This window comes from Mus musculus, chromosome 2 (assembly GCF_000001635.26).
Source record: "Mus musculus strain C57BL/6J chromosome 2, GRCm38.p6 C57BL/6J".
NCBI lineage: Eukaryota > Metazoa > Chordata > Mammalia > Rodentia > Muridae > Mus > Mus musculus.
The window spans coordinates 95393672-95415152 of record NC_000068.7 but is presented as its reverse complement, the minus strand read 5'-3'; the positions used below and the strand labels follow the sequence as shown (position 1 = coordinate 95415152).

At 40.6% G+C, this 21481-nt stretch overlaps 1 long non-coding RNA gene across 1 annotated transcript in view; it reads right to left on the bottom strand.

Annotated features, from left to right (window-relative positions):
• The window catches only part of Gm13794, a 175362-nt gene extending 154451 nt beyond the window's left edge, over positions 1 to 20911 (bottom strand). The window contains exons 1-3 of the long non-coding RNA XR_374816.1: positions 20845 to 20911; positions 19031 to 19203; positions 17515 to 17729 (exon numbers count right to left, since the gene is read on the bottom strand). This is a non-coding gene — a long non-coding RNA (predicted gene 13794). The remainder of the gene's footprint in view (positions 1 to 17514; positions 17730 to 19030; positions 19204 to 20844) is intronic.
• Positions 20912 to 21481: the final 570 nt, after the last annotated feature.

Genomic DNA, 21481 nt, shown 5'->3' with positions numbered 1-21481 from the left:
AGGTTCTCAGGTGTGTTGGGGTTCCCTGGACTGGGCGAAGTGGGTGTGCTGGGTTCTGGTGATGGTGAGTGGTCTTGGTTCCTGTTAGTAAGATTCCTCCGTTTACCTTTCGCCATCTGGTAATCTCTGGAGTTAGTAGTTATAGTTGACTCTGTTTAGAGATTGTTCTTCTGGTGATTCTGTTACCGTCTATCAGCAGACCTGGGAGACAGATTCTCTCCTCTGAGTTTCAGTGCTCAGAGCACTCTCTGCTGGCAAACTCTCTTACAGGGAAGGTGCACAGATATCTTGTATTTGGACCTCCTCCTGGCCGAAGAAGAAGGCCCAAAACAGGACCTTTCTCAGACACTGTGTTGCTTTGGCAGTTCCCAGGTGGTACAGACTCTCACCTAAGCAGACTAAATTCCTAAGTTCCTTGGAGTCCCGGGACCAAGATGGCGACCGCTGCTGCTGTGGCTTAGGTCGCCTCCCCAGCCGGGCGGGCACCTGTCCTCTGGTCCGGAAGGTGGCCGGCTGTCCCCGGCCCACAAAGGGTGCTGCCTCAGTGCCTCTGTGCTTCCGCCTGTTCCAGAAGCTGTCAGGTTCTCTGGCGCACCCTCTCACCTGTTCAGACTAATTTCCTAAGTTCGGCGGGTCCCGGACCAAGATGGCGACCGCTGCTGCTGTGGCTTAGGCCGCCTCCCCAGCCAGGCGGGCACCTGTCCTCCGGTCCGGACGGTGGCTGGCTGTCCCCGGCCCACAAAGGGTGCTGCCTCAGTGCCTCTGTGCTTCCGCCTGTTCCAGAAGCTGTCAGGTTCTCTGGCGCACCCTCTCACCTGTTCAGACTAATTTCCTAAGTTCGGCAGGTCCCGGACCAAGATGGCGACCGCTGCTGCTGTGGCTTAGGCCGCCTCCCCAGCCGGGCGGGCACCTGTCCTCTGGTCCGGAAGGTGGCCGGCTGTCCCCGGCCCACACAGGGTGCTGCCTCAGCGCCTCTGTGCTTCCGCCTGTTCCAGAAGCTGTCAGGTTCTCTGGCGCACCCTCTCACCTGTTCAGACTAATTTCCTAAGTTCGGCGGGTCCCGGACCAAGATCCATCTCAAAGTTTTTAACCCAGAAATGTTCCTGTCCCAAAGAAAGACAGGGACAAAAAAAAAAAAAAAAATGAAGCAGAGACTGAAGAAGGGCCATCTGGGAATTGCCCCACCTGGGGATACATCCTGTCTGCAGACACCAAAGACACTGTTGTTGCCAAGAGGCCTTGTTGACAGGACCCTGGTGTGGCTGTTCCCTGGGAGGTTCTGCCAGCACCTGAACAATGTGGATGCAGATGCCATCAGACTAAGTTTGGGGACCTTGAGGGGATAGCTGGGGGAAGAACTGGAGGAGTGGAGGGGGATTGCCACCCCATAGGAAGAACAATGTTGGCTGGCCAGACTACCCAGAGCTCCCAGGGACTGGACCACGAACCAAGGAGTGTACAGGGAGAGATCCATGGCTTCAGATACATGTGTAGCAGAGGATGGCCTAGTCTAACATCAATGGGAAGGGAAGCTCTTGGTCCTGTGGAGGTGTGATGTCCCAGTGTAGAGGGATGCTGTAGTGGTGGAGAAAGAGTGGGTAGATAGGTGGAGGCACACACTCATAGAGGCAAACGGGAGTGGGGAGAGGGTGGATGGGATGGAGGGTTTGTGGAGGGCTAACAGTGAAGGGAAATATCATTTGAGTTGTAAATGAATGGAATTATTAATTTTATTTTTTTTTAAAAAAAGGTAAAGTAAAAAGAGTTTATGGTCAAGAGTGCTATAAAATGTGGTTTTCAAACCTCTTGAAATGTGCGTTTGTTGTCATGTCATTTAAATTTAACAAAAAACAGAGAAAGTAATGGGCAGGCTTTATTATGAGAGGGGAGAATTAAATGCTACTGAATATAGATTGGACAAGTATTATTATTATTTTATATCCATAGTGCAAATACAAGTCGATTTGGGCTGGCAAAAGGCCTCAGTACGTAAAGGTATTTGTCAGGGAGCCTGAGCACCTGGGAGCAAACCCCAGGCCCCACATGGTGGAGGCAATAACCAACATAGGTGTTTTGTTCTCTGAAGTCCACATTCTGCTCTTTCTTAGTACACATTATTATACACACACACACACACACACACACACACACACACATTTCACATTAAAAGAAGGAAGGAAGGAAGGAAGGAAGGAAGGAAGGAAGGAAGGAAGGAAGGAAGGAAGGAAGGAGGGAAGGAAGGAAGGAAGGAAAAGAAAGAGTAATTTCTCTCTCTCTCTTTTTTTATTGCAAACAGATTCTTCTCTCAAACAATGAGAGAAGTTTTCACCTCTTCACTCCTCCTAGCCTCCCCTCTTCTTCTCTTTCCTCCCCGTCCTACCCCTCTTCCTGATTCTTACCACTTCTTTTCACTTGAGAAAAGAGCAGGCCTCCAATAGACAACAACCAAATAGTACAAAACAAGATTCAACGAGGCCAGTCATAAGTCCTCATATTGAGAAGACAATCCACTAAGAGAAAGAGTCCCAAGAGCAAGCTAAGAGTCAGAGAAACACCTGTTCTCACTGTTAGGCATCCCACAAAAACACTAAGCTGACAGCCATAACATAGGGACAAGAGGAACTGGCCATGCTTGTCACTTCAGTCTCTGTGAGCCCTGCTTAGTTTCTTCAGTAAGCCTTGTTTTCCTCCATCCCCTCTGACCCCTACAGTCTTCCCTCCACCCTTCCATAGTGCTCCCTGATCTCCAAGGGGAAGAGCATGATGGAGACCATCAATTTACACTCTCCTCCTAATGTCTGGCTGTGGGTCTCTACATCTGCTTTCATCTGCTCCTGGAGAAAGCCACTCTAGTGATGACTGAACAATGGGCCCATCTATGGGCTTCACAGGATATCACTAGGATTCCTTTTATTAATTTTTGTTGTCAGTCATATTTGGTTCTACCTTGGGTCTCTGGGATAGCTACTGTCCAGTTCTCCCGGCTACCTTAGCAATGTAGAGCATGAAATAGGGCTAAATTTGAGAGATTCATAGTGACTAGTTGACAGGATTTTCTTCTATTTTCTCTAATGCATGAGGTGACACTACCTGCTAATTACAACGTGGACAAGTAGAAATAGCCATTATGAAAAATGAAAACATCACAATGTTCTCCAGAGGAATGTCCCCTCCTCCATACAGCCAGGTCTTTCAGGAAGTGTCACGGTCTTCACTCTTTGTGCTGCCACATCACTAGACCTCCAGTGGAGGGTGGACACTGAGAACACAAACTGGCATGAACTAATTATTGTTTGTCAGGCAATGCGGTGGAAGAATAGTGAACACAGGTGTTGGTTTAAGATACATTACAATTCTTTTTTCTTTTTCTCAGAGAAATAAGATTACAGGAGAACTGAACTCTGCTGGTATGCTTTTATAAATAGCTGGAGGGAGTCAATAAAACAAGCTCATGAAATCAGTGTCTTACAAGTGAACTGATTGAATATTGAACATGTGATTCCTTCCCTTAAGCCAGTTCTGGAAAAATTAAAATAAAGTCCATTCATGAGTATCTCTCGTCTTTTGTCTGTCACTTTTATTGCAACTGTGGTAAAATCCTAAAGATATAATGTTTATCATATTAAACATTGACATGTTTGTAAAATCACTCATGAAGAAATCACAGGGGTAAAGTATTGATTTGGAAAATGCTATAATAATGCTCTGCTCTTCCTGGCATCCTTACCCTTTACATATAACCTTGAAGCACCTTCTCAATGAAGATGCAATTGTATGTCAGTGTTCCCACATCTATATTGGCCTTGTGGCTTGCTTTTGTCAGCAAGACTTAAGCAGGGCACAGGTATGCCAGGTCTGAGGGTAAGCCTTAAGGGATCTGTGTTAGACAATTTTCTCTTCTGAACCTCAGCCTAACACAGCTTGCTGGTGTAGGCAAACAGAGTACAAGAAAAGTAACCCAGCCAAAGCATTGTAGAGTAAGCATATACATTTTCTCTATTGACTGAAGGGACAAGAGTTGAAGAAATTATATAGATAAAAGTCAATCTGCCAAGAAGCACAGACCACAAAAATGGGCAGATTAGCAAGGGATAGGTCTCAAGTACTCCGGTAATAGTGACTAAAGTCTGCTCTCTGCAGATTCTGTTCTTAGATATGGAACTCAAATCCTCCACAACTGAGAAAAATATTATTGAAAATCCAGCATGCTTGGTTTTTTTTTAATGTACATATCCAGAGATTTATGTTATGATTTTATTCTTCTACCATTATGGCATATTTGGAAAATATCTGTCTAAAGACCTTTCGTAACATTTTATTTTTGGGTATGATTTTAGCACACATGTTGACAACATATTTTGTTCTCACTATATGTTGTAGACATCTATTCTTTTCATCTATTCATGATTAATAGATATGTTAGCTACAGTGGAAAAATTGTTCTCTAATGTTAAACTGGAGGACTCAGACTTGACCAATTATACTGTTGCAAGACCCCAGATGGTATAGAAAATATGTTTGAAGTCATATATAACAAATTCTCAATGGGAATTTCTCTATGAGAAAGAAAGTGAGAGACAGAGAGAGAGAGAGAGAGAGAGAGAGAGAGAGAGAGAGAGAGAGATGGACAGACAGAGAGACAGACACAGAGACACGGAGACTCAGAGACACACAGAGAGAGTGAGACAGAGAAACAGAAACAGAGACAGAGAGACATACTATCCTTTCTCCCACAGGGTTTCAACTCTAAGCGTTATGTCTTAGTCACCTGAGAACCTTTAATTTTCAGTTATTTTAGGTCATCTATAGATGCTCCCAATAATATTATTTTAGGACCCTGAACTGGATCCTCATGAAAAGTACTTATCGTTTGTCTTTCTAGATGTGTGAACTAATAAACCTCCACTAATTCCCAATACAGTCTCAACTGTTCCTAACCATTGCAGCAGACATACCTTTAAGATATACACGAGCAACACAGCCATTCTTTAGACATTAACCTGTTAGATGAAGAAATGATTCATTGAAAGTCTTACAAAGCTCTGTGCCCACCCATGGTAAGCACCACACTGGGGAGCAATGCTTTAAAATGGCTGCACAGGTAAGCAGAAGCATTCACTGACGGAAGAAAGGAAGAGAGAGAAAAGCAAACAGCAAGTGCGCTAAGATACAGGAATAAAACAGCATCTCACAGCATTTGAGGCTCTGACAAGCTTTCATTGTTATATATTATTATGATAATACAGGTGCACCTAGCTCATCCTCAAATTGACTCAAATTAAAACAAAAATGTATGTCATATGGATACAGTGAGATTTATATAGCATATTGATAAGTTTAGTTACAAATTAGTTGTTTTCCATTGCAAAAGACTATTGTTTTTATTATTATTATTATTATTATTATTTCTTTTAAATTCAATTTTATGTTTTTACTTATTCACTTTACATCCTGCTCTCTGCCCCTTTCCCATAATCCTTCCCCCATCTTCCCTCCCCTTTTAATTGAAGACAGGACTTGAGAAGAAACAAAACCTGAAGTGTCTGTGTCTTTCCTAGAAATGTGGATTTTGGGAGAGCTAGGTAATTGGGATCCTGCCAAACCTGACAATTCCATGTCTATTGGGACAGAAAGAGGAAAGAGGACAGTGGTCTCCATGAAAGAACACTAGAGGTGCTTTGCCTCATTTGCTGGCAGTATGGCTCTTCCTGGCTGCTGCTGTGCGTGTTGTGAGGCTGAGGTGTTCCCTGTCTGCAAGGGGCTGTGCAGGGCTCTGCCCTTGCTGCTTTAATTGGCATAGAGAACAAGAACATCAGGAATGCAAGTGATTCCCTTCCCAGTCTGTGCCTTAAAACACCCCGTGAGGCACTTTAAAGGAACCATCTCCTGTCTCCTATGTCCTGTTGCTTCCTTGCAAGGCCAGAGAGAATCACTGAAGCATCCCTTGGTCACCAATTCAGTAGTTCTGGGCCTTGTATTTCTAGTACTGGCTTCCTTGGGGTAAGATGAGCAACGCTGTATTCCTGGCTCAGTCCCCATCCTGTGAAATTTGTCTGGATGATGAATCAATTTTCCTATCCCAGCAGCTTAAAGAGCCCATTCCCACAACCAAGTGCATACAGTTTTAAAGTGTTCAAGTAGTGATCAATTCCTAAAGGAACGAAGCTGGTTATTCACTGTTTATATGTCAATAAAGAGAACGGAGCCCTTAACAAAAAAGCGCCTCAAAATCACTTTGTACTTTCAGATTTTAAAAGGGCCATTGGGAATTTTAAACTTCAAACTATCCTCAGAGGTAGATATGGAGAAAAGATGCTTTATCTCTTTTATGTGAGTAGAAACTGAAACATAGACAGGCATACTTACTCACTCAAGTCATGGACAAGCTAAACAACAGAGCCAGATTTTAACTACACTTTTCAGGAGATGCTTACACAGTCATTTCCTTATTAAGCCACCACTGCCCAGCTATTTAGTCCTTGCAGGATTTATAAGAAATCATATTACTTAATACCAAAAAACATCTGTGTGTGTGTGTGTGTGTGTGTGTGTGTGTGTGTGTGTGTGTGTGCGCGCGCGCGCACGCGCAAAACAATGAAAAACTAGGCGTAGATTTGGGGAAAAAAGCAAGGAAGGTTATATAGGAGGCTTTGGAGGGAAAGGAGGGAAGGGAAATAACTCAATTACAAATTGATTTCAAAGAAATAGAACTGTATTTTAAAATTCCAAGCAGTGTTAATGAGACAAGAGGATCTTTGGGTGGGGTTTGCTGTGCAGCCAGTCTAGATGTGTCATGGCTTTCAGGCTCAGTGAGAGACCCTATCTCAACAAAGGAGGAAGAGAAGGGACTGGAGGTATTTGCTACTGACATCTACCCTCCAGATAGTGTAAACACTTTGGTATACCTTAATACACACTAATGCACATCCTCATATACACAAGCACACATTCACATATTCACATTCACACACACTCATGCTCAAACATACTCTCTGTCACACACACACACACTCACTCACACACATGCTGAAACATACACACATACACACAAGGATATTGGAAGCAATGGACATATAATGAATTACTCAACATGGAGGAGCTTAAATCCTGATGGACACATGGTCACTTCTACTCTGTAGCATTAGAGAAACTAAACTTTGCAAAAGGCTTCTAAGATGGGAATATTTGTCCACATGGGCAATCTCTGGTTCAGTCTCCAGGACTACATATATCTGGTGTGGTGGTACCTATCTGTAACCACATCACATGGGAAGTGGCCGTAAGAGAATCAGAAGTTCAAGGTCATCTTCAACCACAAAGTGAATTTGAAGCCACCATGGAATACACGAAATAGTCTCAGAAAAATACAATGAAATAATGAAACAAAACAAACATACTTTCTAGTACATGATGCATTTGAACCACTCTTTGACATGTGAACCAGCAAGATGTCTAGGTGAGTGACAGAACCCAACAGTAGTAGGAACATGGGTGCTGAGAGGCATGGTAGTAACATGAATTTATCAGACATTCATGATGAATCTATAAGACACTAAAGTTAGGTCTCAAGATAATACAAGTGATGGGTTTTAAAGACATGGTGTGAAACTGACAAACAGCCTACTCTGCTACAGAGGTACCCTTCCAGAGGTCCTGAGTTCAATTCCCACAACCAAATGATGGTTCACAACCATCTTCAATGGGATCCATGCCCTCTTCTTCTGTGTATGAAGAGAGGGGCAGTGTAGTCACATATATTAAATAAATAAATCTTAAAAGAAATAGATGCTTCAATGATTAAAGATAGTGTTTGTAGGAGAAAATGCAGCTAGACTTGATGGCTAGCCTATGTGGAATACTATGCTTCAAAATAAGCCTACTCCTGAAGTCAGAACACTGAATTCTGAAGTAGTATGAGTACCCCATAGCTGGCCTATGGACAAGTCTGTTGGTCTCTTTGAGTCTTCTTTAGTATTCTTCTTCTGCACAGAGTCTGCTGGTTTTACCTACCATTATCCAATCCAAGGTAATGTGCTAACCAATTACAGTCTTTAGGAGTTGCATAATGGAGACACTGTTCCCCTGCTCACTGAAACAAGAGTGGTTCATCTCTGCTCCCTTTACAGACCCAAGGGGGTTGCTGTCTTATCCAGGACCCCTGGTAACAAGGCAATTTGATACCTAAACATGGGACTCATGAGTACATTGATTGAGTAAAAGGACCCAATGGCTAAAATAAACAAACAAACAAACGAACGAACGAACAAGGCAGAAGGGGTAATTTGTCACTGGGTCAAAGAGCAGCTCAAACAAAGCAGGGGGGAAAAGAAAGGAATTAATGTATAGATGTTTGAGCTAGAAAAGTTTGGGTCAAGATACAATTCACAAACCACATGAAATTCAAGAAGGAAGACCATAGTGTGGATAATTCTATCCATTTTAGAAGCAGGGAACAAAACACCCATGGAAGGAGTTACAGAGACAAAGTTTGGAGTAGAGACTGAAGAAATGGCCATCTAGAGACTGACTTACCTGGAGATCTATCCCATTTACAATCACCAAACCCAGACACATTTGTGGATGCCAACAAGTGCTTTCTCACAGGAACCTGATATAGCTCTCTCCTCGGAGGCTCTGCCAGTGCTTCACAAATACAGAGGTGGATGCTCATAGCCATCCATTGGACTGAGCATAGGATTCCAAATGAAGGAGCTAGAGAAAGGATCCAAGGAGCTGAAGGGGTTTGCAACCCCATAGGAGGAACAACAATATGAACTAGATAGTACCCCCAGAGTTCCCAGGGACTAAATCACCAAAGAGCACAATTGGTGGGACTCATGGCTCCAGCTGAAATTGCAGCAGAGGATGGCCTAGTTGGACATCAATGGGAGCAGAGGCTCTTTATCCTATGAAGGCTCTATGCTCCAGTTTAGGGGAATGCCAGGGCCAGGAAGTGGGAGTGGGTGGGTAGGTGAGCAGGGGGAGGAGAGAAGAGGAGGGGGGATAGCAGGAGGGTATTTTTCAGAGGGAAAACCAGGAAAGTAGATAATATTTGAGATGTAAATAAAGAAAATATCTAATAAAAAACTTTATCTGCCTCAGAGCAGGGGAACGCCAGGGCCAAGAAGTGGGAGTGGGTGGGGGAGCGTGTGGGGGACTTTTGGGATAGCATTGGAAATGTAAATGAAATAAATACCTAATTAAAAAAAAAGAAATTAAAAAAAGTTTGGGTCTTGGTTCTTACAGATAAATCATTGGTTTTCTATAGAGTTGAATTTTGTTGTTGTTGTTGCTGTTGCTGTTGGGTTTTATTGTTTTTTGGGGGTTTTTTTGTTTTGTTTTTGTTTTGTTTTGTTTTGTTTTGTTTTATCTAGAGCTGTGGCAGAGAACTTTGAGTAAAGCATGGAGAGGAAATGAGGACTGGATATTCCTTGTCTAAATCTTTCTATAGTATCATTATGGCTATAATCAGATGCTTGACTGGGGTTGGGATGGGATGCAAAGAGTCAAAGCACCACAAGCTTTTCTAGTAGCAGATGGATATAAGGACAGTGAAAAAGAACAGGGAGGAAACCAAGATGGTGCTGATAGCAATTCTTGCTGTATCCCCAAAGAGGATACTTCCTGCAAGAAGGAGGAAGTAAGAGTAAGCCACCAGAAGGGTGGTCTGGATGGAGGCCTCTTGGTACTGCCTTCTTTATACCCTTCCTTGATGTTCTGTATTGCTTGAACACTTTAGCTAAGAAAGTGAAGACTCTCAGCTGACATCGCATTTACATCCTTGTTCACAGGTTTGAGCTAGTCGTGATGATGGCTAACCAAAATGATCAATCCAAAGTCCTTGCTTTTCCAGGGAATTTAAATACAACCAGGCAGCGACCTTTAGCACAGTGGGTATTACATAGGCTTAAAACCATCCAGCAGTTGCTAACAGACTGTTTGTGGACAAGACGGTATTTGTCTTACATATAATTGTAATATAATTATTAGAATCCATAAATACGAATTTAAACATGCCTGACGATAATAAGCAGCTGGTCTGAACGTGTATGAGCTCACAGAATAGATTTTATTTGGAAGTGGCATTATTATGGTTGGTATGAACGTCAGGCTGAGGGAACTGAAAACATAGCTGTGCCATTGAGTACAGAGACATTACTTTGGGAAGCGCATTCTCATCACCTGCTGAACAGGCTCCTGGAACTCCTCAGTATTTTGGCCAAGTTTGTCTGTGTGCCCTAAGACCTTGGATGGCTATGTCTTCTTAAGGGGACAGCAAATTTCAACAATTTAAGATGGGGACCTACTGAGCCTTTTACTAAATTTTTGGCTTAAGTCTAAAATTTGGTAGAATGGGAAGTTCAGCATGATGATACAGCTAGCATACTAATGCGTCAATTTGCTTATGATAGGGCCACAGCTGACACGCAGAGGCTGATAGGCCCAATGGATGATTGGATTCTTTCATGTTAAGAAATAGGGACTCAGACATAGACCACCGATGCCTTTGAAGAGGCTCTTGTAGCAGCCCTAAACCCAAATGCCCCTTGTATAGACTATTAAACAATTCTTAAAAGTTAAAAACAGGGGAACACCATGGAATATTCTTGTAATTTCTTTATTTACTCTTAATTTAAAAATTTATCTTAAGATGATACATGTTCAAGAACATTTCTCTACAGAACATTATAAACTGATTTCAAACAATTTTCTCTCAATTGAAAGATTCAACAAGTTACTAGAATTCCTAAGAATCCCCAAGGTCAAGCTGCAGAGAAGAGAGCACACAAACAGCTTACGGAAAATATTGATAGACACAGAGGGGGATGTGGGTCTCAATAAGGCTCACCTTCACCATCTTATTTACATGGCATTATTAACTTTAAGTTTTTGGGAAAATAGATGACAAGTGACATATTGCAGCTCATAAATATTGGGCACCTTTGTCAGGGGTTAAGGTTATCTCTGATGACCTGGAAAGATGTAATACCAGGTAAACGACAATCACCAACCGCATTACTTACCACTGGGAGAGAGTCCCCCTGTGTCTTTCCAGAAAATGGATTGCAGCCCATCTGGATCCTGGCCCAGCTCACCAGACCCTGGACAGCTGAGAGCAGCAATGAAGCAGATGAAATTGAGCAGCCTCAGGAGATGGAGGCAAGCACCTAGCCTGCTCATGTATTTACATGCTGCACTGATTCTAAATGCTGATGATGCTGATAATTCTTGCACATTGGTAAGTAATCCTCCCTTGTCATCAGGGGTGGAGCTCAAAGGACCTCGCCCTCAGCTGTTGGTTGATGACTCCATCCTATTTCCTGATATGGGTCCTCTAAGAGCAGATTCTTTGCTTTCACAGCCTTTATAATCTATTTACCTATATTAATATTGCTTTAGTTATATTATATTGGTTACCATATTCTGCTCATTAAGGAGAGAGTCCTTACTAGGAGTCCCTACTCTCAGTAAAACAAAGTGCAGGCATGGCCTGGTGACCAGCCTACTCAGCATACCACACTTCTAAATAAGAAGCATGGCATAGCAGGGTCCTGAAGTCAGACCATTGAATTCTGAAGTAGAATGAGTTGCCTGTGGAGGATTCTGTATTCTCCATGTCTTCCTTAACAGGCTTCTTCCACATAGAAATCCTAGTGGTCTGGGCAGTCACTAGCCAACCCAAGGTAATGTGCTAACCAATCACAGTTGACAGGCTTTCACAATATAAGTGGTTGCTCGTGTACAATAAAGTAGATGCTGGGTGTTTTTGGCTCTTAAGTATATGTCCCCAACTATATCTCTTTCCTTCATTTTAAATTATATTTACGTATATGTGCTTTGGAAAGTAGGAAAATCTTAACCAAATTTCTATCTCAGTCCTAAATTACTCATTAAAATCTGTCATCTCAGCATCTCAACAATTTGGAGGCTTGGAGGAGAACTATAAATAACCCTGAAAACACTGTGTCTCTTTACATGCACACAGTATTTAACTTTGTGAATAATTCCCCAAGTGTGTACATCAGCCGTTCTTTGAGTGAAGATGTCAGAGGAGTCTGAAGACCATGCTTTGTCCTAATTTGTCCACTTTGCACGGAGAAGTTGGGAGGACAAATATCACTCTGATAAATGCCTAGGCTGTCCCACGACATATACTCTCTCTCAGAAAACACTAATACAGTGTCGAAATGATGTCTTTGGTGGTATTACTGAATCTTTGTTATAATTTCAAGAGCTGTTGCCCAACCACATGTGATATACTAAGTATTCATTTCCCCTCTGCCATGGTATGATTTCATGTACCCAAAGTGAATTGGTGTCTCCAACTCACTTTCTAAGAAATAAAAACATATTTATTTATTTATAATCTTCTGTATATTATTCATTGTTCCAAGAATCCAATTGGCTGAAACATAACCTTTGATCAAATAGATTTGACTTGTTTTTAGTGTTACACAATTGTCCATGTCACAACTCAAGTTGTCAGCTAAGTTCCCATATAAATTTGACATTGTACTTGGTCTCATGTCAGGGTGGTGTTTTGTTTTGTTTTGTTTTGTTTTGTTTTGTTTGGTTGGTTGGTTTGGTTTTGGTTTTGGTTTTTGGTTTTTGGTTTTTGGTTTTTGGTTTTTGGTTTTTGGTTTTTGGTTTTTGGTTTTTGGATTTTTGTTTTTTGTTTTTTGTTTTTTGTTTTTTGTTTTTGTTTTTTTATGTCTATAGGTTTCAAATTCTGTGTCTCAGGGCTCCTTCATAAGAATGTATAAAATCCTCCTCAGATGTTTAAAATATATCTATCTGTATCATATCAAAAAATAAACCTGGGAAATGGAAGAAGGGGTTAATTTTTAAATTCATTAAAGTAGCCAAATATTATCTTGATGATGGGGTTTCATTTAGTTTTGCACACTCTTGTGAGGTCTGGATTTGTTCACCATTTCAGTTTTTGTATCTGTTTCCTGAGGCACTCCATTGTAACAGCACATATTGAATTAATTCTGCAAACAATTAATGTGTGCATCTGAGAGAATGGGCACATAGGGCAAATACACCCTGAGTTTTTGCAAATCTTCTGGACTTTTGATCCAACCATGAAGAAACCTTACAGGAATCTCAGGCTCCCTGTAACACACTTTAAGAAACATTGTTGTAGACACTCAACCTGGAACTATTAGAACTGCTTTTCTTTGAAGATACAACGAGATCCATTCTTCAGGAGTTGCTGGCTGCCACACCTGCTCCTGTTTACTGGAAATCATGATAACAGCAGCATCAATAGTACACCCATTTGTACAACTGAAGGACAAGAGACAGAAACACTCTCCAGCTTGGATGGAGAAATTTAGAGTTATCTACTTTCAATACTCTAAATTACTATCATCCATTACCCTTGGCTCCAGCTGCTCTACAGGTGTATACATTTGCTACCTGTCAATCAGATCCAGAATGTTCCATTCTTTTTGAAAATCTCATCACCCTATTCTTCCTTCCAAAAAATTCTTTACTGGAGTCCTCATTTCATTTTCTCTCTTACAATGGAAAAAAAAAATCACACAATATATTTTGATCGTGTGTTCCCTATCTGATTTAGGGTAGGTAAAGATCCTTTCCCAATCTGTTGGTGGCCTTTTTGTCTTATTGACAGTGTCTTTTGCCTCACAGAAGCTTTGCAATTTTATGAGGTTCCATTTGTCAATTCTCGATCTTACAGCACAAGCCATTGCTGTTCTATTCAGGAATTTTTCCCCTGTGCCCATCTCTTTGAGGCTTTTCCCCACTTTCCCCTCTATAAGTTTCAGTGTCTCTGGTTTTATGTGGAGTTCCTTAATCCACTTAGTTTTGACCTTAGTACAAGGAGATAGGAATGGATCAATTCGCATTCTTCTACATGTTAACCTCCAGTTGTGCCAGCACCATTTGTTGAAAATGCTGTCTTTTTTCACTAGATACTCAAATTCTGATACACTCACACAACAAATAATAATCAAATAGCTTTATGTGTTCAGTATTGTCAGAACTGGGGATTCAGTAGTTAAAACACAGAAGAAGTCATTTCTTTCATAACTTATGTTCTTACTGATGAGTCACACATGCTGCATACAACAAAAGAGACAAATATAATGATAACTCATTGTGATGAGTGCTCTGGCTTTGAATGTACACATAGGAAGCCAAGACAATGACTCCCCCTAATCCAGACCACCTGCATTACATTGAATAGTGAAGACACACATCTCTGCTGAATAAAATCTTTCAGCTCAGACCTGAAAATTCAGGTATTTTATGGCAGAAAGGATTATAAGTATAGGAAAATAACAGTGGCTAATTCCTTGAGCAGAAAAAAAAATTGGAATCTGAAAGAAGACTTCAATGTAGTGTGTATGAGTAGGTAACATACAATGAACTTGGAAAGACAAATGCACAAGTATGTAGCAAGCTAAGCTGTTTGCGAGGAATGTTATGAAAATCAGATAAGATTATGACTGGAAGTTACTAGGGTCACAAATATCTCTTCACCACCAATAACTCCAAAAAGACCCCAAGTAAATTCAAGGCAGAAATATTATAATCTTCTGGAGAGGTAGCTCAGTGTTAGGGGAAAAAAATCACTACTTAAGTAATAAGCTAGTTAAAGATGGATAGAATATGGAGAAAATAAAACTGGAGAGGTATTACAGTGATCAAGTAAGCAACTCACAAAGCTCAGAATTCCTCAACACACACACACACACACACACACACACACACACACACACACACACACACACAGGCAGGCACACACACACACACACACACAGACACACACACAGGCACACACACACACACACACACACACACACAGGCACATGAACACACACATATGCACACATTTGGTTTTGTCCCTTCATTTCTTTACTTTGCTTCCTTTTTTAATCAGAATTAGAAAAGTGCTTCTTTCCAATCCCCAAGCTGTGAGGTCTGGACTCTGTGGACCTACTTCTGCCAAGCATACTCTTTTTCAAAAACAGGCACATTAAATATGCATTTGCCATTGAGTCTCTAAATTGCTTAGGGACCATTTCTTTGCAGAATAAATCATTTCCAACAGTACATTTAATATGAGGTGAGCATCTCTCCAATTCATCAGAGTAATCTTTTTCATCTTTGAGTCTTGGATTATCCTGGGGAGCTGCTCTGCTCTACTCTTTTGCCGTGTAAGTTTTCTTATCAATATAGTGACTTGAGTCAGGATCCCAGGAAGCCTGGACTAACCTTGAATTCACGGGTTAGGTGACAATCACCAGAAACTTCTCATCATCCTGCTTTCTACTGTCCCATTGTTGCCAGTATAGTCATCCATGACTATGCCCAGTTTTATGTGTCATGTCCTCGTGCATGCTATGCAAGCACTCTACTAACTGGGCTCTATCACCAGCCTGGTGATAATATTTTTCACAAAATTATTTGAGCACATGGCCTTCTCTCTAGTTCACCTGACTACAATTGAGGGGCATATGTATATCTATTACATTGTATTTATCTCCACCTCTAGCTTCATCTATTCTCCATGTCTAGTGATGGATACTAAACCAGTCTGAAAAGAAAAAGTAATGATATAGTAACAAGTCTAAGACATACTGATTTTTCTGTAATCATAAATAATTTGAAAATATATTTTCACTATGTATTTACTAGCTTCATTTTTCATCTGCATGGCTTGGATATAGAATTTCCTGTTATAACTAAAATCTTCCACTAGGCAAACTATAGTCAGTGGAGCCAATGGGGATAAGTATATAAAGCCCCAACATTAAGAACAGTGTGGGGGAGTAGTTGGCAGATCTTTTTTTTTAATTAGATATTTTCTTCATTTACATTTCAAATGCTATACCCTCCCCACCACCACCACCATGCTCCCCAACCCACCCACTCCCGCTGCCTGGCCCTGGCATTCCCCTGTACTGGAGCATATGATCTTCAAAAGACCAGGGCCTCTCCTCCCATTGGTAGCCAACTAGGACATCCTCTGCTATGCAACTAGATACATATGCAACTAGATACATAGTTCTGGGGGGGGGGGGTAATGGTTAGTTTATATTGTTGATACTCCTATAGGGTTGCAGACCCCTTTAGCTCCTCAGGTACTTGCTCTAGCTCCTCCATTGGGGGCTCTGTGTTCCATCCAATAGCTGACTGTGAGCATCCATCCACTTCTGTATTTGCCAGGCACTGGCATAGCTTCACAAGAGACAGCTATATCAGGGTCCTGTCAGTAAAATCTTGCTGGCATATGCACTACTGTCCTAGTCCTCTTTTTAAAGGTTGACCTTGGCCTTGCTTCTTCCTAATCTTCTTCCTTCTGCAACAAGGAAGTTGGTAAACACAGAGATTTTAGAAACAGGAAGTCCTTGCTCATCATGTGACCTTAGCAGCATATTCTTCTTTGGTCTAGCCGTCTATTTCTTCTTCCATAAAATGACGACTTAACTCTGAAACTTATTCTAAAAACATGACTGCATGAGAAACTGCATGAGAAAAATCAGCATGCAGTGCCTGTGCTTCCAACATATAAAACATTCAAAACAATTTCCTTCCTTCTCTGTCCATAGCTGTGTTAGATTTCCATTATCAACCTTACAAGGCCTACAATCACTTGAAAAAATGAGCCTCAATTAAATGATTATTTTTATTAGGTTTATCTACACGTATGTCTGTGAGGGGTTGTCTTGAATGATATCTTATATTGGAGGACCCAACCTACTGTGGTCAGTTTACCATTTACCAAGTTGGTAGGCTGGGTTAGATAAGAAAAAAATACAATAAAATAAAAAGACTGCCTAAACATGAGTCTGAATGAGCCTACAAGCCAGCCAGTAAGCAGTGGTTTTCCATGGTTGCTAATTCCTAGATCACTGTCCTAACTTTCTGCTTTGCCTTCCCTGGAAAGGGCTGGACTGTGGGCTAGAATTATAAGCCAAATAAACCCTTCCCTCCCCAAGTTGAGTTTAGTCAGAGTGATTTTTATCAGAACAAAAGAATGAAACTAAGACACTCTCCATCTTGAAAACATTCTGCAGATATTGTAACAACTATTGATGTGGTATGAAAATTATAGTCATTTCTCCCTTTGTTCGGGTTACACAGGAAGAATGACATTCAGTAGGAAAGATTTTTATTTATTAGAAATCCCTACAAACATAATAGACTATGTTTTCAAAGAAGACATGTAGATAATGACATGTAGAGCATAGAATTATACATTGTACATCTGAAAATAGAAAAATTCTCATACTGTAATGAGTAACTAAAATAGCTAGATTTAGAGCTAAATCACATGGGTTTAGTGATAAGTTCACAGCTTCCTACTAATTATACTTATAACCTTACACATATCCTTAAATCTTTGTAAAATCCCTCCTACATAAAATGAGCACAATAATGGTAGCAATACTAATTGACATGCTGGGAAGATTCAGTTTGTTACCATAAGCACAGTGCTTAAAAACAATAGTTAGAACCTGCTCATCAATCACTTACCATCCATCCAAATGATGCTGCTAGGATGTGAGCTTTCGCAAACCACTGCAACAATATGCACTGCATTCATCCTTCATGGAGACTGCTGTGTATCCTATGTTCCCTGATAACTGCTTTCTCAGTCTGTTCTTCAGGATGGCAGACTATTTGTTCCTGGCCTCACTGGGACAGCAAGAGGATTCATGTGATAACATCTACAAGGCACTTCAAGCTCCCTGGAAGCAAGGTGTTTGATAAATAAAAGGTTATTACTATTGCCAGTGATATTTTACATTACTCTACCCCTTCTCAGCCCAGAGGGATCTTGAAGTGGTTTGCAAAACTTGAAGCACAAATAAAAATCATTCAGCAACAACTGAGATGAAGCAGTTACAGCCCAAACAGCCACTGATTCTTCAGAGCCTCTAGCAATCTGCATCCAAGGTTCCATCAGGAACATAAAAGGTACTTGACATTGACTCAAAAGAGGTTCTGAGATAGAAAACATTAAAGGCTCAGACTACTGAGCAGAGCTGGTGGCAGATATTGTTTCAGACATTCAAAAGTGTACAGAAAATCACAAGTCAGAGAGAGAAGCCAGTATACTGGAAAAGGATGGGATCTGGGTCCGGTTAGAACCCACGATAGGTTCTGCCATAAATTTGCAAGCATACATGAAGGGACTGCCTCCTCTAAAGCAAACTGTGACTTTAAGCTAATTCCAATAATAAAGAAAACACTAGTCAATAATCTAATGGTTATCTGAAAAAATTTCAACCACAAGATAGCATTATTCCATAAACAAAACTTCATTAACTCTTAATTTAAACTTCCCCACATTTATCAAGTATTGTTTTTTGTTTGTTTTGTTTTGTTTTGTTTTGTTTTGTTTGTTTGTTTGTTTTCTGTTTTAACTCTTACTGCTTCTATCAACTCCAGCTGCATGCAAGGAATCGCACTTACCTATGCTTGTCATCATCTAATGGCTGCAACAATATCTTTTCATTCTTGATAAGGAAATTCTGGATCTTGATCCCTATACTATCTATCAAAGGTCAGGGGATGCAATCCAACTTCCAGACAGAGTGCCGGACGGCTGCTTTACATGGCCTTCTGACTTGGAAGTTTTCACTCTTCATTACCTCACAAGGTAAGATAACTAAAACTATTCTACAGATATCAAGTGAGAATAAGACAGGTGTTTATAGCCAAATGTTTCCTGCCATGACCAATCATATGAACAGCTCTTTAGAAAAATGGTAAAACTAATTTCTTGAATTATTCTTGTTATATGCATATACATATACATATATATATGTATGTATATATATACACAACCTTCTGCACAACCTTCTGATTCCATTTAGTGTTACACACACACACACACACACACACACACACAGAGAGATACCTCTTGATATTAAATAATCAATTAAGAGACTTGATCCCTGGAGAAGTCTCACCTCCATCTCTCAGCTGTCATTAATTGCCTAGCAGCTCTTCATCTAAGGGTGGGACCTTGTGAAATATTCCTCACCTGTGTTAGCATGTCAGTTGGTATGGTCTTTGATGTGGTTTTGCTGAGGCAATCATATTGATGACCTTTCACATTCGTAACTTCCTTGTGCTATACAGAAGATACAATTTCAAAGAAAATACCATGGTACTTTCTTATTCAGTTGTCCTTTCATTTTTTCCAGTGGTGGTTTTCTATAACAAAAAGAAACTTTTATTTGTTTACATCTATTTCAAAGAGAAACTTCTTGGATGAAAGGCAAGAGTCACACTAATCTCTGTATATAAGAGACACTTTGCCCCTTCTTAGAATTGGGAACAAAACACCCATGGAAGGAGTTACAGAGACAAAGTTTGGAGCTGAGACAAAAGGATGGACCATCTGGAGACTGCCATATGCAGCGATCCATCCCATAATCAGCCTCCAAACGCTGACACCATTGCATTCACTAGCAAGCATTTGCTGAAAGGACCCTGATATAGCTGTCTCTTGTGAGACTATGCCGGGGCCTAGCAAACACATAAGTGGATGCTCACAGTCAGCTATTGGATGGATCACAGGGCCCCCAATGGAGGAGCTAGAGAAAGTATCCAAGGAGCTAAAGGGATCTGCAACCCTATAGGTGCAACAACATTATGAACTAACCATTACCCTGGAGCTCTTGACTCTAGCTGCATATGTATCAAAAGATGGCCTAATCGGCCATCACTGGAAAGAGAGGCCCATTGGACTTGCAAACTTTATATGCCCCAGTACAGGAGAATGTCAGGGCCAAAAAGTGGGAGTGGGTGGATAGGGGAGTGGGGGACTTTTGGGATAGCATTGGAAATGTAATTGAGGAAAATACCTAATAAAAAATAAAAAATAAAAAGTATGTATGTAGGATGCAATTGGGAATTATACTGGTTTTGGAAAGTGACTGTAGCATGTTTTCCTTTAAATTATGGGTCCCAATATTGTCTCTTAAAAACCTTTCCTCTCATACTGGTCACACAGCAAATGAAAATTCACTAGAAATATAGCAAAACAATTATCTAGTACTTCATTAGTTTTAAAAATAATCTACTAGAACATCCTCTCTCCTGTATCTGCTTCAGCTAAATGATCCTTCATGTGTTTGCCCCAGCAAAACACCATCCAAATGATTCTCCAAATAACCCTTAAGTTTCCACTTCAACTGCACCTGTACCCTGAAGTTCTTCATAGTGTCACTTACCACAACCAAGCAATGGATCCATCTGAATGCCCATTCATCACAAATGGATACAGAAATTGTGACAAATCAGGACAATGGAATAATCAGGGTTGTTAGAAAATATAATACTATTTTTTTTGAGAAGGGTTATTTTGTGTATCTATGGAATGTCCTAAATTCACTCTGTAGACCAGGCTGGTCTCAAATCTGCATGTGTCTACCCCCTGAGGGCTGAGATTAAAGGCATTTTCCATCACACCTGGCATTAATGCCATTTTAAAATAATATGAATGAAGTAGACGGCATATTCAAAGTGAAATAACCAAACATACAAAAAAAAAAAAAACCTACTAAAGCATCTAGGTTGTAACTCACTCAGTGGCAGAGAGACTGATTGGTATATGAAAGGTACTGGGTTTGATCAACAATACCACAAAATAAAATAAAATAGTAACAACAAAATATCAATAATACCTAGTAAGGTAAAAATAAAATTTAAAGTTAGAAATTAGAAGTACAATAAGGAGATTAAAACTAACAATGGTGAGGGTAATAATATTAGAAGAATAAATATGTAAAAGTAACTTTTATTCACCAAATGTAATTGTTGTCTTGGAAGCTTACTACTAAACAAGCTCACCCTTTCTTGCTTACTCTTCCTGAACTCTGGCTGGTTCAACTCAGCTGTTTTGGTTCAAACTCTAACTAATTCAAATTGGCTTCCTTGGCTTCTCACTGAATTGCCTTGCTTGTAAACCTGCCTCTGAATTCTATGAACTTAACTGCACTGGCTGTATGGATTGAATGGAATTGGATGGAACTGTATAACCTCAACTGAATTCAACTGAACTGCATGGAACTCAGTTGAACTCAGCTCAGTTGAACTCAATTGCATTGCCTGAACTCAACTGAATTATGCTCCCTGAACTGCCTTTCATTGTTAGGGATTAAAGGTGTGTACTAAAGGCATCTCTGTATTCCAGTCATGCAGGATGCATTTGCATTCAGGCCAGATCATAACTTTGGATAAGATCCCTTGCCAGTCCAGGCATGTTGCTGGATTAAAATTCCCCTACATGTTCCCCCTTTCTGTTTAAGCTAAAAGTTGTAAACAGTTTACCTTTTACAGCAAAAACAATTATCAATCCCACAGAATTTACAGTCTGAATGTCCTTAAGAATATCCACTGATGTGATGTGATTCGATGATCCTTTCATAACTGTTGTCCTGATTACCTGTCCTTCAGCAAATGTCCACTCTCAGTCTTCCAGTCTGAT